Source organism: Xenopus tropicalis, chromosome 1 (genome assembly GCF_000004195.4).
Source record: "Xenopus tropicalis strain Nigerian chromosome 1, UCB_Xtro_10.0, whole genome shotgun sequence".
NCBI lineage: Eukaryota > Metazoa > Chordata > Amphibia > Anura > Pipidae > Xenopus > Xenopus tropicalis.
Window position 1 is genome coordinate 206052037 of NC_030677.2, and position 15958 is coordinate 206067994.

Here is a 15958-nt window from a genome sequence, read left to right on the forward strand (position 1 = left end):
CTAAATAAGCTCCTAAAATGATCCGATCATTGGCCTGAAGCCCAAAATATCAGATCAGCCCAAGAAAGCCCAGCATGTAGGAGGCCAAACCAAGCAAGATCCCTTTCAATTCTGATACAAAATGCACTTGTTACTATGCTGAAATATGTGGCACTGAATTCAAAGTCTTGTATTATGACTTTTATATTATGTATATACAGATATAGAATCCGTTATCCAGAAACTCATTATCCAGAAAGCTCTGAATTACGGAAAGCCTGTCTCCCATAGACTCCATTTTAATCAAATAATTCAGAATTTTAAAACTGATTTCCTTTTTCTCTGTAATAATAAAACAGTACCTGTACTTGATCCCAACTAAGGTATAATTACCCCTTATTGGGGGCAGAACAGCCCTATTGGGTTTATTTCATGGTTAAATGATTCCCTTTTCTCTGTAATAATAAAACAGTACCTGTACTTGATCCCAACTAAGATATAATTACCCCTTATTGGGGGCAGAACAGCCCTATTGGGTTTATTTAATGGTTAAATGATTCCCTTTTCTCTGTAATAATAAAACAGTACCTGTACTTGATCCCAACTAAGATATAATTACCCCTTATTGGGGCAGAACAGCCCTATTGGGTTTATTTAATGGTTAAATGATTCCCTTTTCTCTGTAATAATAAAACAGTTCCTGTACTTGATCCCAACTAAGATATAATTACCCCTTATTGGGGGCAGAACAGCCCTATTGGGTTTATTTAATGGTTAAATGATTCCCTTTTCTCTGTAATAATAAAACAGTACCTGTACTTGATCCCAACTAAGATATAATTACCCCTTATTGGGGCAGAACAGCCCTATTGGGTTTATTTAATGGTTAAATGATTCCCTTTTCTCTGTAATAATAAAACAGTACCTGTACTTGATCCCAACTAAGATATAATTACCCCTTATTGGGGCAGAACAGCCCTATTGGGTTTATTTAATGGTTAAATGATTCCCTTTTCTCTGTAATAATAAAACAGTACCTGTACTTGATCCCAACTAAGATATAATTACCCCTTATTGGGGGCAGAACAGTCCTTTTGGGTTTATTTAATGGTTAAATGATTCCCTTTTCTCTGTAATAATAAAACAGTACCTGTACTTGATCCCAACTAAGATATAATTACCCCTTATTGGGGGCAGAACAGCCCTATTGGGTTTATTTAATGGTTAAATGATTCCCTTTTCTCTGTAATAATAAAACAGTACCTGTACTTGATCCCAACTAAGATATAATTACCCCTTATTGGGGGCAGAACAGTCCTTTTGGGTTTATTTAATGGTTAAATGATTCCCTTTTCTCTGTAATAATAAAACAGTACCTGTACTTGATCCCAACTAAGATATAATTACCCCTTATTGGATTCAAAACAACTGCAAATAGAGCTGCAGAGAAATAAAACAGGATCTGGAGAAGGTTAAGGTTACTTTGGGGGAAATAATGCAGTTTAAAATAAACCATTTGACAAATGAAGACCCATTTTAGTCAGCAGGGACGGGACTGGGGTAAAACATGTTCCTGGGAGACTTTCAAGGGTACATTCTAGTTTCACACCTTACTGGGTCAGTCTTTCAAGGGTTACAGGATTGAGCAAACCTTGCCAACATTATTCCATCTCCATTCTCTGCCTTGTGTGAAAACTTGTATATCTATTTCTTGCTCTCGGGAGGGGCACGAACCTCTCCCCAAACTGAATAGGCCCTGGCATCCGAGGCAGCAGGAGGTTATTATTGCTGTGTGAATACCCGTACGGGGCTGGTTTCCAGGTGCCGCACCACCTTATGGCTGCAGGCAAAGCGCGGAGAATTAGGGTGGGTGGTTTTAATAACACATTATCCCTGAGACAAGATGTTCGCAATGCTGGCGTGCAAAAAGGAGGAGACAGCGCTTTGTTCTCTCCTTGTGCTTTGTAGCTATTAAACCTCCCTGTGCGCCAAACATTCCCCTTGCAATGGTTTCTAGACTCCCAGGCTGCAATGGCGAATTCGTGGGGATTTTTATTCTCCCGAGTGTTGAGATCAGCTCAGATCCCTAAACTGCCCTATACTGGCCCAATGTGGAGCTCTGGCCCGTGGCCCTCTGGCTGTTGGATCACCACTGATGGAAGGCTGCAGGCTGACTTGTAGAATAAGTGGCTGATTTTGGAAGAAAAAATGTATTTTAAATTGATATATTGGTACCAGCTGCTTCCACAGTGGAACAGGTATTGAGTTAAATAAGCATTTGGTACCCACCATTTTAAGCTATCCATATACGAACCTTGTTTCGTACAATATTTGGTGCGTGTATGGTGGATTACATAGTAACATAGTAAGTTGGGTTGAAAAAAGACATACGTCCATCACGTTCAACCATAATGCCTATATATAACCTGCCTAACTACTAGTTGATCCAGAGGAAGGTAAAACCCCATCTGAAGCTGACCGAGGAGGCGACCGATATAGCAAAAGCCTTGGATATCGGTGGTCTCGTCGATTGGGCAGGATGAAAGCTTTTGATCGACCCGAGCAAAATCTGTGTTTAGGGCTGAATTGTCATATAGGGAGAATCCCTATTGTTTCTACCTCCATATCTGACGATTCAACCCTGGAGGGTACGGACCAATGGTCGCAGGAAAGATCGTATCTGTAACGTGTATGGGCACCTTTAGGGGCATTGGTAATAATACTGGATAGGCCATCAGGGCACGGTTTGGCTACACTAGGAGTGTCTCAGTGCGGTGTCCAGAAGTTAGGAATGACAATACTTATGTTACACAGAGATGTATATGAGTATACAGTATATATACACAAGCTCTAACTTGGTATTGTGTTGCCCTTTATTATGTGCTTTTGAGCAGGAGCATCTGAGCCCTGCAATATACTAGTGTTTATAGCCCTCCATCATCACCTGGATCTGCCATGGCACAGAGGTTTCATTCCTCCAGCCCATATCTATTCTCCCTGTCCCTGAGTTTGTTCTACACCCTTATTAACTAATGTAATTAGAGGTTTCCGTCTTTCTTCACTGGTTTCCTTTTATACTGTATTTGCCACCTCACCCCTTTATTATCCCACTGCTACTATAGGCACCATCTCTCCCTACTATACCTGCTATCCCACAGCCCCAGTCCCTTCCCAGAGGCTATTATCCCCCCACTGCTACTATAGGCACCATCTCTCCCTACTATACCTGCTATCCCACAGCCCCAATCCCTTCCCATAGGCTATTATCCCCCCACTGCTACTATAGGCACCATCTCTCCCTACTATACCTGCTATCCCACAGCCCCAGTCCCTTCCCAGAGGCTATTATCCCCCCACTGCTACTATAGGCACCATCTCTCCCTACTATACCTGCTATCCCACAGCCCCAGTCCCTTCCCAGAGGCTATTATCCCCCCACTGCTACTATAGGCACCATCTCTCCCTACTATACCTGCTATCCCACAGCCCCAGTCCCTTCCCAGAGGCTATTATCCCCCCACTGCTACTATAGGCACCATCTCTCCCTACTATACCTGCTATCCCACAGCCCCAGTCCCTTCCCAGAGGCTATTATCCCCCCACTGCTACTATAGGCACCATCTCTCCCTACTATACCTGCTATCCCACAGCCCCAGTCCCTTCCCAGAGGCTATTATCCCCCCACTGCTACTATAGGCACCATCTCTCCCTACTATACCTGCTATCCCACAGCCCCAGTCCCTTCCCAGAGGCTATTATCCCACTGCTACTATAGGCACCATCTCTCCCTACTATACCTGCTATCTCACAGCCCCAGTCCCTTCCCAGAGGCTATTATCCCCCACTGCTACTATAGGCACCATCTCTCCCTACTATACCTGCTATCCCACAGCCCCAATCCCTTCCCATAGGCTATTATCCCCCCACTGCTACTATAGGCACCATCTCTCCCTACTATACCTGCTATCCCACAGCCCCAGTCCCTTCCCAGAGGCTATTATCCCCCCACTGCTACTATAGGCACCATCTCTCCCTACTATACCTGCTATCCCACAGCCCCAGTCCCTTCCCAGAGGCTATTATCCCCCCACTGCTACTATAGGCACCATCTCTCCCTACTATACCTGCTATCCCACAGCCCCAGTCCCTTCCCAGAGGCTATTATCCCCCCACTGCTACTATAGGCACCATCTCTCCCTACTATACCTGCTATCCCACAGCCCCAGTCCCTTCCCAGAGGCTATTATCCCACTGCTACTATAGGCACCATCTCTCCCTACTATACCTGCTATCTCACAGCCCCAGTCCCTTCCCAGAGGCTATTATCCCCCCACTGCTACTATAGGCACCATCTCTCCCTACTATACCTGCTATGCCACAGCCCCAGTCCCTTCCCAGAGGCTATTATCCCCCCACTGCTACTATAGGCACCATCTCTCCCTACTATACCTGCTATCTCACAGCCCCAGTCCCTTCCCAGAGGCTATTATCCCCCCACTGCTACTATAGGCACCATCTCTCCCTACTATACCTGCTATCTCACAGCCCCAGTCCCTTCCCAGAGGCTATTATCCCACTGCTACTATAGGCACCATCTCTCCCTACTATACCTGCTATCCCACAGCCCCAGTCCCTTCCCAGAGGCTATTATCCCCCCACTGCTACTATAGGCACCATCTCTCCCTACTATACCTGCTATCCCACAGCCCCAGTCCCTTCCCAGAGGCTATTATCCCACTGCTACTATAGGCACCATCTCTCCCTACTATACCAGCTATCCCACAGCCCATGTAGCCGTAACACTGTCCCTGCTATTGGTGATTTCTCTCAGTACTGAGTGGAAGACATAAGCACTAGGGCTCAGCACCTCCCTCCAGTAAAGCCGGCAGTGCTGCCCTGATGAGCAGAAGGAGAAGACCCCAAACAGTTGATCAGCTCTCAGTTCGGCTGCTAATAGGGAGGAATTAAACGCAGGTCACACTATTAACTACCTGGAAAGAATCTCAGGCCGGCTGATTAGAGGACTATAATAACGACCCTGTCTCCATGTTCCAGGCTCACCCCTTTAGATCTTATCACTGGGCTCATTTCAGGTGGGTAATTACATTATCCGCGGTCTCGTCTGTCTGATCACGATTCCCCTTCTTTATGCCAAAGCTTTGTGTTGTGCTCCAGCTTCTCCCTTGGCAATAAGTGGCTGCCTTTCTGATAGGGAATGTGAGAAATGCTTTGAGCCAGGGCAACCCAGAAATATATGTTGTTATTCCAGTTTTTGCTGAAGTGTCTGCTGTTTCTGGGAAATTGCTTTAATTGCAAGATATTGTGCTAATGAGTTGCATTACTTGCCCACAAAGTCGCACAAATCCTACCCTGTGGCGCTGTTCTGTTGTAGCCTATAGAAATGACCTGCCTCTGGCCAAAACTGGTGGGAAGCAGTACTGCAAGTGGCAAAACTATCAGTACTATATTAAGCCTATGTTCCTAATATCTGCATGTGTAGCTGCCTGTATTTGCCCCCATGTGGGCCAAACTGCACCAACCTGGTGCTATACAGGACTATAACACCGCCCTACTGTTTGGGTTTGCAAGTGCAAAGTGCAGGGTAATAGCCCAACAACAGCTAAATGGCTAAGGGTAGATCAGTCCTATTTCCATTTAGTCCTTATTTAATAGTGACACAAGTCAGAATCCTACCCACTGTGAATGGCTGTATTTATCTGCTACCCATTTGTGTCTGTGAGTCCCACTACCTTAAGGGTGAAGACACACGGAGCTACTAGTAGCAGCTACTTGCCATGGCTACTAAATGCCAGAAAATCCCCTGCCATAGGCAATACTGAGAATTGCCTCTGCTAAAACACATGAAGAGACAATTATCAGTAAATGATCAGCATTGTCTGTTTCTGTAGCTGTGACAAGTAGCTCCTACTAGTAGCTCTGTGTGACTTCACCCTAAGGGCTCTGGCACACGGGGAGATTAGTCGCCCGCGGCAAAACTCCCTGGTCGCGGGCGACTAATCTCCTCGAGTTGCCTTCCCCTGCCATCCCACCAGCGAACATGTAAGTCGCCGGTGGGATGGCAGACGCGGCGGGGCGATTTCGGTAAATCGCCGAAAAAGACTCGCGAGGCTTTAAGTGTGTTATAGAATGGCCTATTCTAAGTGAGATTTTAATAGGTCTTCATTATATATTAGTTATAGATCTTGAGTAATTTGCCTTCTTCTTCTGACTCTCTTCAGCTTTCCAATGGGGGTCACCAGAGTTGGACTGGGCCGCCAGCAAGGGTCGGGTCTGGGCCGCCAGTGGGCCCCGGTGGGCCAGACCCGACCCTTGCCGGCACTCCCCCAGCCAACCATTCCCCCCCTGATGGATATCGGGTGGGGGGCCCTGCGGGGGGTAAGGGAGGCTCAGTGGGGCCCCTGCTGGGGGATTAGGGAGGCTCAGCGGTGTGTTAGGCAGGCTCAGCGGGGGGTGGGGGGTGCGGTGGGCCCTGCACCCCCCCAGTCCAACCCTGGGGGTCACTGACCCCGGCGGTAGAAAAAACTTGCTCTTATTCTTACATTTTATTACATATCTTTCTATGTAGGCCCTCCTCCATTTATATCCCTGTCTCTCTTTCAAACCACTGCCTGGTTGCTAGCTTAAACTAGACCCTAGCAACCAGTTGGCTGCTGAAATTCCAAACAGGAGAGCTGCCGAACGAAAAGCTAAATAACTCAAAACCCGCAAATAAATAAAAAATGAAAACCAATTGCAAATTGTCTCGGAATAGTTTAGAAAAGTTAATTTAAAGATGAACAACCCCTTTAAACCTGTAAGCTCTTCAGGGCAGGGAACTCTTTCATTTTGTCTCTCTTCCTACCTGGCATTTCCAATGTATATATTTATATTTAAGTGTAGGTTTTATTCCCCAGTCTCTCCTATTAATGTACTAAAGTCAAGTTCAGCTCTGCGTATATACAAGTATATATTAGTGCTTTATATTCATGTAGATTGTAAGCTCTTTTGGGCAGGGCTCTCTTCACCTCTTGTATCGGTTATTGATTGCTTTATATGTTACTCCTTGTAGAGTGTAAGCTCTTTTGGGCAGGGCTCCCTTCCCCTCTTGTATCGGTTACTGATTGCTTTATATGTTACTCCTTGTAGATTGTAAGCTCTTTTGGGCAGGGCTCCCTTCCCCTCTTGTATCGGTTATTGATTGCTTTGTATGTTACTCCTTGTAGATTGTAAGCTCTTTTGGGCAGGGCTCTCTTCCCCTCTTGTATTGGTTACTGATTGCTTTATATGTTACTCCTTGTAGAGTGTAAGCTCTTTTGGGCAGGGCCCTCTTCCCCTCTTGTATCGGTTATTGGTTGCTTTATATGTTACTCCTTGTAGATTGTAAGCTCTTTTGGGCAGGGCTCCCTTCCCCTCTTGTATCGGTTACTGATTGCTTTATATGTTACTCCTTGTAGAGTGTAAGCTCTTTTGGGCAGGGCTCCCTTCCCCTCTTGTATCGGTTACTGGTTGCTTTATATGTTACTCCTTGTAGAGTGTAAGCTCTTTTGGGCAGGGCTCTCTTCCCCTCCTGTATCGGTTACTGATTGCTTTATATGTTACTCCTTGTAGAGTGTAAGCTCTTTTGGGCAGGGCTCTCTTCCCCTCTTGTATCGGTTATTGATTGCTTTATATGTTACTCCTTGTAGAGTGTAAGCTCTTTTGGGCAGGGCTCTCTTCCCCTCTTGTATCGGTTATTGATTGCTTTATATGTTACTCCTTGTAGAGTGTAAGCTCTTTTGGGCAGGGCTCCCTTCCCCTCTTGTATCGGTTACTCTGTATGTCCAATGTATGAAACCCACTTATTGTACAGCGCTGCGGGATATGGTGGCGCTTTATAAATAAATGTTAATAATAATAATAATAATAATAATGCCACTGCCTATGGAAGCCGGTGCCCAAAGGCACAAGTACTTTCCCTATGTGTGACTATTATGGGACGGCATTGTCGCCTTGGTTTTGAAATGAAACAGGACACCCTGCCCCTGAAGGGTTAAGTGGAACACGGGCACAGCGAGCAATCAGAAGTTTTTCAGCAGGGCCGGCCTGGGTTTGGCAGCGGTTCCTTGAATATTGTCTCGGGTGTGGTTTTTTTTTTTTCTTTTTCGGCAGGTTTACAATCCCCAGCCTTGGCCTGGATTTCATGTGCTGAATGAAGACACAAGGCTTGGTCTTTTTACCTTCTGACGTGCTGATGTGGTTGGTTGGGGGGGGGGGGAGCGAAATCCTTACTGCGCTTCAGTAGGTGGTGTGACAAGATTAAGAGCCAAAAACAAAATCCTCCGACTTGTTTGGAACACAGTCTAACCCTAAGGGACTGGGTGTCTCGGCGGTTCCAGCAGCCAACGCGGGGCAGACCTTAAGGACGGTGACGAGAGACAGTGTTCCGGTGGGGTGGGGGGGGGGTTCCGCAGCGGAGAAGGTTCCGTGGAGACATCTGGGTGTTTCATTTGGACAGCCGGATAAATACTTGTGTGCGCGCAGCTGTCAGTGGGCCGCGACGGGAGATGTCTAAGGTACAGTAAATGTTACATAGAAACTTGTTATCCCTGACGCACTACAATTCCCAGCAGCCCCCGGTAGCCAAAGGCATGGTGACCCATCCCTGTCCCTGTTAGACCATGTTAACGGACCCCAACTTGGACTGGGGCCCCAAGGCAATACCAATTCTTTGCTATGAGCAACTGGGTCAGCAAATATTAACCATATAAATCACTATATATATATATGCACTGGCACGACAAGGGGTTAATTGGCTTCCAAGCTTCCCTCACTGTCACTCTCGTCCCCCCCTCGCTGTCACTTTCGTCCCCCCCTCGCTGTCACTCTCGTCCCCCCCTCGCTGTCACTCTCGTCCCCCCCTCGCTGTCACTCATCTCCCCTCGCTGTGCGTGGCATTTCATATCACAAGGGCTTTTTTCCTGATGCCAATTGCGGCTGAAGCTGGCGATATTGTCCAAAAAGTTATTAATATAGTATAAATGGATTTTACAGGGTTAAAACAGGAGGTTTCTAGCGCGTCAGGTTTACAGAGTTAAAAGAAAAAGTGCCATAAATCATAGTGCAAACTTCTGTAAGACAAGGAAATGAATCTGTTAACCACTTACCTGCCGCAGAACGTAGAGCCTACAGTTAAGGGCCCGACTGCCACGCATCATAGAGTCCACACTTCCCGGGATCCATTGTGTCCTATGGGGGAAACGCGTTGTTATTTTTATTTATACCATATTTATTCTTGCTATTTTATTCTTTCATTTTTGGCAATGGATTACGTTTGTTTCCTGGTGAGCCATAAATACAAACAGTTACATAACAAGTCTAACGGCGAGTCAGTGACTGTACAAATAAGTACCCCTGCACTGAAGAGCTTGCAATCTAAATTTATATTTGAACCATACAGGGATTTCCTTTGACTGCATTTTGCTGTTTGTTCTATAACATTACTATGAGGCTAATGACTGTTTAATGGAAAGAGGGCACTACAGGGGGTAGGGAATATATGCTAAAGCTGCGTTGACTGGCACGGCGGAAGGTATTGTGTCGATACAGGGGGGCTACATGGCGCCCATGCCCATGGTTAGGAAATATTTGGGTGCAAGAGCTCAGGGCACACACACACACACTGCACCTGAGATAGCACACCTGCTGCAATACAATCGCCTACCAACAGGTGGCAGCATACAGATGTCCCACTTGCCTTATTCTTTGCAAATAAAAATATAACTGGGGGGGGGGGGGGGGTGGAGGGGGTTATTTAGAAAACAAGGGCAAAGTGTGACAGCGCCAGTAAAACTTTACTGCTGATTGGTTGCCATGGGATACTAAAACTGGCCAAACTTCCCCTGTTACTTCATAGTGCAAGAGTATTCAGATGCCTGCTCTATACATTTACTGTGTGACAAATTAAATATATATGTATACTTATAGACATACATCCACTACATGCATTTCTCTGTACTTGTATACTGACATGGGAAAACATGTTCTTCAAACCCCATCAGTTAATAGAGCTTCTCCAGCAGAATCCTGCATTGTAATCTGTTTTTCCCATGGGGCTAGCCATATTCTTCATTTCCCTGGGTGCCACAGCCATGTGACCTGTGTTCTGATAGACTTCAGTCTCACTTTACTGCTGCGCTGCAAGTTGGAGTGATATCCCCCCCCCTCACCCCCAGCAGCCGATCAGCAGAACAATGGGAAGGGAGCAAGATAGCAGCTCCCAGTAGGTATCAGAATAGCACTCAATAGTCAGAAATCCAAGTCCGGCTTGGGACTCCTCCAGTTACATGGGAGTAGGAGAAACAATAGGTTAGCTGAAAGCAGTTCTAATGTGTAGTGCCGGCTCCTTCTGAAAGCTCAGACTCAGGCACACTTTACTGCTGCGCTGCAAGTTGGAGTGATATCCCCACCCCCCCAGCAGCCGATCAGCAGAACAATGGGAAGGGAGCAAGATAGCAGCTCCCAGTAGGTATCAGAATAGCACTCAATAGTAAGAAATCCAAGTCCGGCTTGGGACTCCTCCAGTTACATGGGAGTAGGAGAAACAATAGGTTAGCTGAAAGCAGTTCTAATGTGTAGCGCTGGCTGAAAGCTCAGACTCAGGCACACTTTACTGCTGCGCTGCAAGTTGGAGTGATATCCCCCCCCCCCAGCAGCCGATCAGCAGAACAATGGGAAGGGAGCAAGATAGCAGCTCCCAGTAGGTATCAGAATAGCACTCAATAGTAAGAAATCCAAGTCTGGCTTGGGACTCCTCCAGTTACATGGGAGTAGGAGAAACAATAGGTTAGCTGAAAGCAGTTCTAATGTGTAGCGCTGGCTGAAAGCTCAGACTCAGGCACAAGGCACTGAGATGGCGCCTACACACCAATATTACAGCTACAAATACATTTGTTGGTTCAAGAATAAAAGTTTAAATGGCAGAGAGAATTATTTGCTATATAAACAGTGTAATTTAGAAATAAAAAGTACCCCATAAAAATAATGAATCCCTTTACTAAATGGTACCATTATACATATACATAACCCCTAATATTCACATTCAAAAGAACATAATAAATAGGCTAAAGCGCTATTCAGTACAGGCTACACCCATACCAATGATAAAGGCAAACTCCACTTACTTTTTCATTAGCCCCTCCCCTTATTTCTGTGATTTGGGCCTATCACACAACACTAGGAAGACTTGGGGGCTGCACATTAGTGCTGGGAATTTAATTCCCCTCTTGATTTACACCCCCACAATCCTGCCAACTAGAAATTTTGTCCAAGAAAACAAATATTCCCCTAAACAAAAAGTCAGTTCAGTCCAAGTACAAAATGTGTGAGTTCAAAGACTAAAATGATCTAACAGGACACTTTGGCGAGGGGAGGGTAAACATGTTCAATGCTCTGGGGTTCTATGCAGTTAGTTGTTTGTGTAATGGTCTGTTCCCCTAATTACTGTTCCTCCCCTCTCCCTCCCGACTGTAATGTAATATTCCTGATCATTATCTGTGTCTGAGAATAAAAACACATTTCCCACCGGCCACAATTACACCTACACCTGTGCAACCTGTACTTATTTATGGTTTTATACTACTGTATTTTAAGGGATAATGTACCCCCTACTGTAAATGATAAGGATATTAGCAGTCACTGAGGGGTTCTGTGCCCATATAAAGGCACAAGGCTGCAGGCTGAGTTATACAGGGAACTCTGAGTATCACTCATGTATTATAAGGGATAATGTACCCCCTACTGTAAATGATAAGGATATTAGCAGTCACTGAGGGGTTCTGTGCCCATATAAAGGCACAAGGCTGCAGGCTGAGTTATACAGGGAACTCTGAGTATCACTCATGTATTATAAGGGATAATGTACCCCCTACTGTAAATGATAAGGATATTAGCAGTCACTGAGGGGTTCTGTGCCCATATAAAGGCACAAGGCTGCAGGCTGAGTTATACAGGGAACTCTGAGTATCACTCATGTATTATAAGGGATAATGTACCCCCTACTGTAAATGATAAGGATATTAGCAGTCACTGAGGGGTTCTGTGCCCATATAAAGGCACAAGGCTGCAGGCTGAGTTATACAGGGAACTCTGAGTATCACTCATGTATTATAAGGGATACTCTTACCCCCTACTGTAAATGATAAGGATATTAGCAGTCACTGAGGGGTTCTGTGCCCATATAAAGGCACAAGGCTGCAGGCTGAGTTATACAGGGAACTCTGAGTATCACTCATGTATTATAAGGGATAATGTACCCCCTACTGTAAATGATAAGGATATTAGCAGTCACTGAGGGGTTCTGTGCCCATATAAAGGCACAAGGCTGCAGGCTGAGTTATACAGGGAACTCTGAGTATCACTCATGTATTATAAGGGATAATGTACCCCCTACTGTAAATGATAAGGATATTAAAAGTCACTGGGGGGTTCTGTGACTGTTTATATGTATACAGTACACAAGAATATCCTGTATAGCCTTCATCCTCTTTTATTTGGCCATGAAACTTCTTATTTTATTTACAATGGGGGGGCATTATCCACTATATATTGTACAGGTTATTCATGGTTTTTGTAGTTTATACAATAAATTTAGACATTAAAGATAAATATAAATAATTGTACTAAGAGGAAATATATGTTTGTAGCTTTATGAATGAAGTTGTAGAGATGGGTTTTAATATCAGATTAGCTGTGTAAAAGCTGTTTGAAATTACACTCACTAATTATCCTTACACAATGTAAAGGGGTCCTGGGGTAAAGGGGTCCCCATACCTGTAATGGTAATTTATTAATAATTGTTAGTAGCGATAAAGGGGAATAAGTGGTGATATTTATAAACAGAAAGAAGCCCAAAGCCCAGAGTATCCTGTGTGATGGGAGAGACAAACTAAATACAGATAAATGGACTGTTTAAATCCTTATTTGACCTTTTCTTAGTATTTTTCCTACCTCACAATGGCGGCTCTGTGTTGTTGGAACAAGAGGCTGATTTGTATCAACTCTATACAAAGAAAGTCAGAAGCTTCAGCCATAAAGTGTGACTGAACTGCTGCTTTGGAAGGTTAAAAAACAGAAAAGAAGACTATGCAGGAGAGGAACATTATGAATGGGAAGGAAAGATTCCAGCAGTAGGGCAGTTTGTGGGTACAGCTCCCCCTTGGAAAGTACTGACCCCCCCCCCCAGGTTACTGCAGTTGGTCTTTCATGGGACGGATATTAACATTAAAGCAAAGAGTCTCCTTGTCTATTTCATTCCTCCACTCAGGCAGATACAATGCAAATAACTACCTTGTGCAGTAGGAAGGACACTGCCCCCTAGTGGTAATGCTCAGGTAGGGCATATTTCATTCTCCAGAGTAATTAAACTGATAGCAATGGGATTCATAGACGACTGATTTGTAGCTGGGCGAGTAACGAGCTAATGGGAGTTGCCACAGAAATGGCTATAGAATCTGTGAAGAAAAATGTTCTTTCCCAGAGTCAATGTTGTATTACACGGAAAGGTTTGGAGCGCTGGGGACTCTGAGATCACCCTATTAAATATAGGCTTTAGGTTGCAGCCTACAGACTAGTCTTCCAGGTGTATATAGAGCAAACAGGAATTTGCCACAATTCTGCCCCTAAGTCTGGGCCCCCAAGCCACTGCCTCGGGCAGCCATATTATTATTACAAATTTATCAGATATGTACTTGCTTATAGATTTGTACCCCCTATTTGTTCTGTCCCAATTCCCTCTCCCTGCTCCCTCTCTATCCCCACTGGCCACTGTGTAACCCTGCCCTATTCCTTTCCATTCTGGCCATTTATATCACACTCTGGCCATTTGTGGCCCTGTGCCTTAAGTTACCACCCCCAGCCCTTTTCTGTCTGGGCAGGTATGCTGGGGGCAAAAGGTGGCAGACTGGCACTGGTCTGGGGTTCAAAATAGTCCCTGGCATTCCCAGTACCCAGAGGCACAAACAGCCCCCCCCAGCCCAATAAATAGTGACTGTCTGTGGCACCTTACAGCCCCCCTGGCATTCCCAGTACCCAGAGGCACAAACAGCCCCCCCAGCCCAATAAATAGTGACTGTCTGTGGCACCTTACAGCCCCCCTGGCATTCCCAGTACCCAGAGGCACAAACAGCCCCCCCAGCCCAATAAATAGTGACTGTCTGTGGCACCTTACAGCCCCCCTGGCATTCCCAGTACCCAGAGGCACAAACAGCCCCCCCCAGCCCAATAAATAGTGACTGTCTGTGGCACCTTACAGCCCCCCTGGCATTCCCAGTACCCAGAGGCACAAACAGCCCCCCCAGCCCAATAAATAGTGACTGTCTGTGGCACCTTACAGCCCCCCTGGCATTCCCAGTACCCAAGCGCACAAACAGCCCCCCCAGCCCAATAAATAGTGACTGTCTGTGGCACCTTACAGCCCCCCTGCATTCCCAGTACCCAGAGGCACAAACAGCCCCCCATTAGGCCAATGAATAGTGACTGTCTGTGGCAGGGTCGGACTGAGGGGTGCAGGGCCCCCCAGGAGCCCTGCAGGTGCCCCGCTGGCCGCGTCTTCTAACCCCCCCCGGAGGGGCCCCCACCCGACATCCTCCCTGAGCGCACATATATTTAACGGATCAGGGAAGGAACAGTCGGGCAGAGGGAGTGCCGGTAAGGGTTGGGTCTGGGCCGCCAGGGCCCACTAGGGCTGGGGCCCAGTCCGACCCTGGTCTATGGCATCTTACAGCAGCCCTTCTGGCATTTGCCCCCAGTCTGGGCAATTCGGTGCTGTAATTCCCTTACAGGACACCCACCCATACTATAATACACCTGACATGGAGGCACCCGTATGCCACAAACATGCCTAGAATAAATACAAGTAGATGGTTAACGAAGATTATTATTAAAATACATTTTACACTTAATTAGATATAACGATCAGACATCATACGGAAAGCTAATTTTAAAGGGAAACTCCATGCAAAAAACAGTAAAACTGGGTTTTTTTTGCATATTTAATAAAGAAAATGTGAATCTAAGCAACTTTCCATTATCCAATCGTTACACATTTTCAAAGGTTTTAAAGTTAAAAAGTGACAGATACTACTTTGAGTAGTATCCCTTTCTCCTTGTAGAGTGTAAGCTCTTTTGGGCAGGGCTCTCTTCCCCTCTTGTATCGGTTACTGATTGCTTTATATGTTACTCCTTGTAGAGTGTAAGCTCTTTTGGGCAGGGCTCCCTTCCCCTCTTGTATCGGTTACTGATTGCTTTATATGTTACTCCTTGTAGAGTGTAAGCTATTTTGGGCAGGGCTCCCTTCCCCTCTTGTATCGGTTATTGGTTGCTTTATATGTTACTCCTTGTAGATTGTAAGCTCTTTTGGGCAGGGCCCTCTTCCCCTCTTGTATCGGTTATTGGTTGCTTTATATGTTACTCCTTGTAGATTGTAAGCTCTTTTGGGCAGGGCTCCCTTCCCCTCTTGTATCGGTTATTGATTGCTTTATATGTTACTCCTTGTAGAGTGTAAGCTCTTTTGGGCAGGGCTCTCTTCCCCTCCTGTATCGGTTATTGATTGCTTTATATGTTACTCCTTGTAGAGTGTAAGCTCTTTTGGGCAGGGCTCTCTTCCCCTCCTGTATCGGTTACTGATTGCTTTATATGTTACTCCTTGTAGAGTGTAAGCTCTTTTGGGCAGGGCTCTCTTCCCCTCCTGTATCGGTTATTGATTGCTTTATATGTTACTCCTTGTAGATTGTAAGCTCTTTTGGGCAGGGCTCTCTTCCCCTCTTGTATCGGTTACTGATTGCTTTATATGTTACTCCTTGTAGATTGTAAGCTCTTTTGGGCAGGGCTCCCTTCCCCTCTTGTATCGGTTATTGATTGCTTTATATGTTACTCCTTGTAGATTGTAAGCTCTTTTGGGCAGGGCTCTCTTCCCCTCTTGTATCGGTTACTGATTGCTTTATAT

The 15958-nt window shown here is 45.6% G+C and overlaps 1 protein-coding gene across 2 annotated transcripts in view; it reads left to right on the plus strand.

Annotated features, from left to right (window-relative positions):
• Positions 1-15958, plus strand: part of zbtb7c (zinc finger and BTB domain containing 7C) — a 46230-nt gene that overhangs the window by 18998 nt on the left and 11274 nt on the right. Inside the window, exon 1 of one of the 2 annotated variants that reach the window (XM_004910338.4) lies at positions 8086-8531. The exons of the other annotated variant lie outside the window; for it this stretch is intronic. The gene's annotated coding sequence lies outside the window, so the exon portion shown is untranslated. Of the gene's footprint in view, positions 1-8085; positions 8532-15958 lie in introns of those variants that run through there. 2 annotated transcript variants of the gene reach the window in all.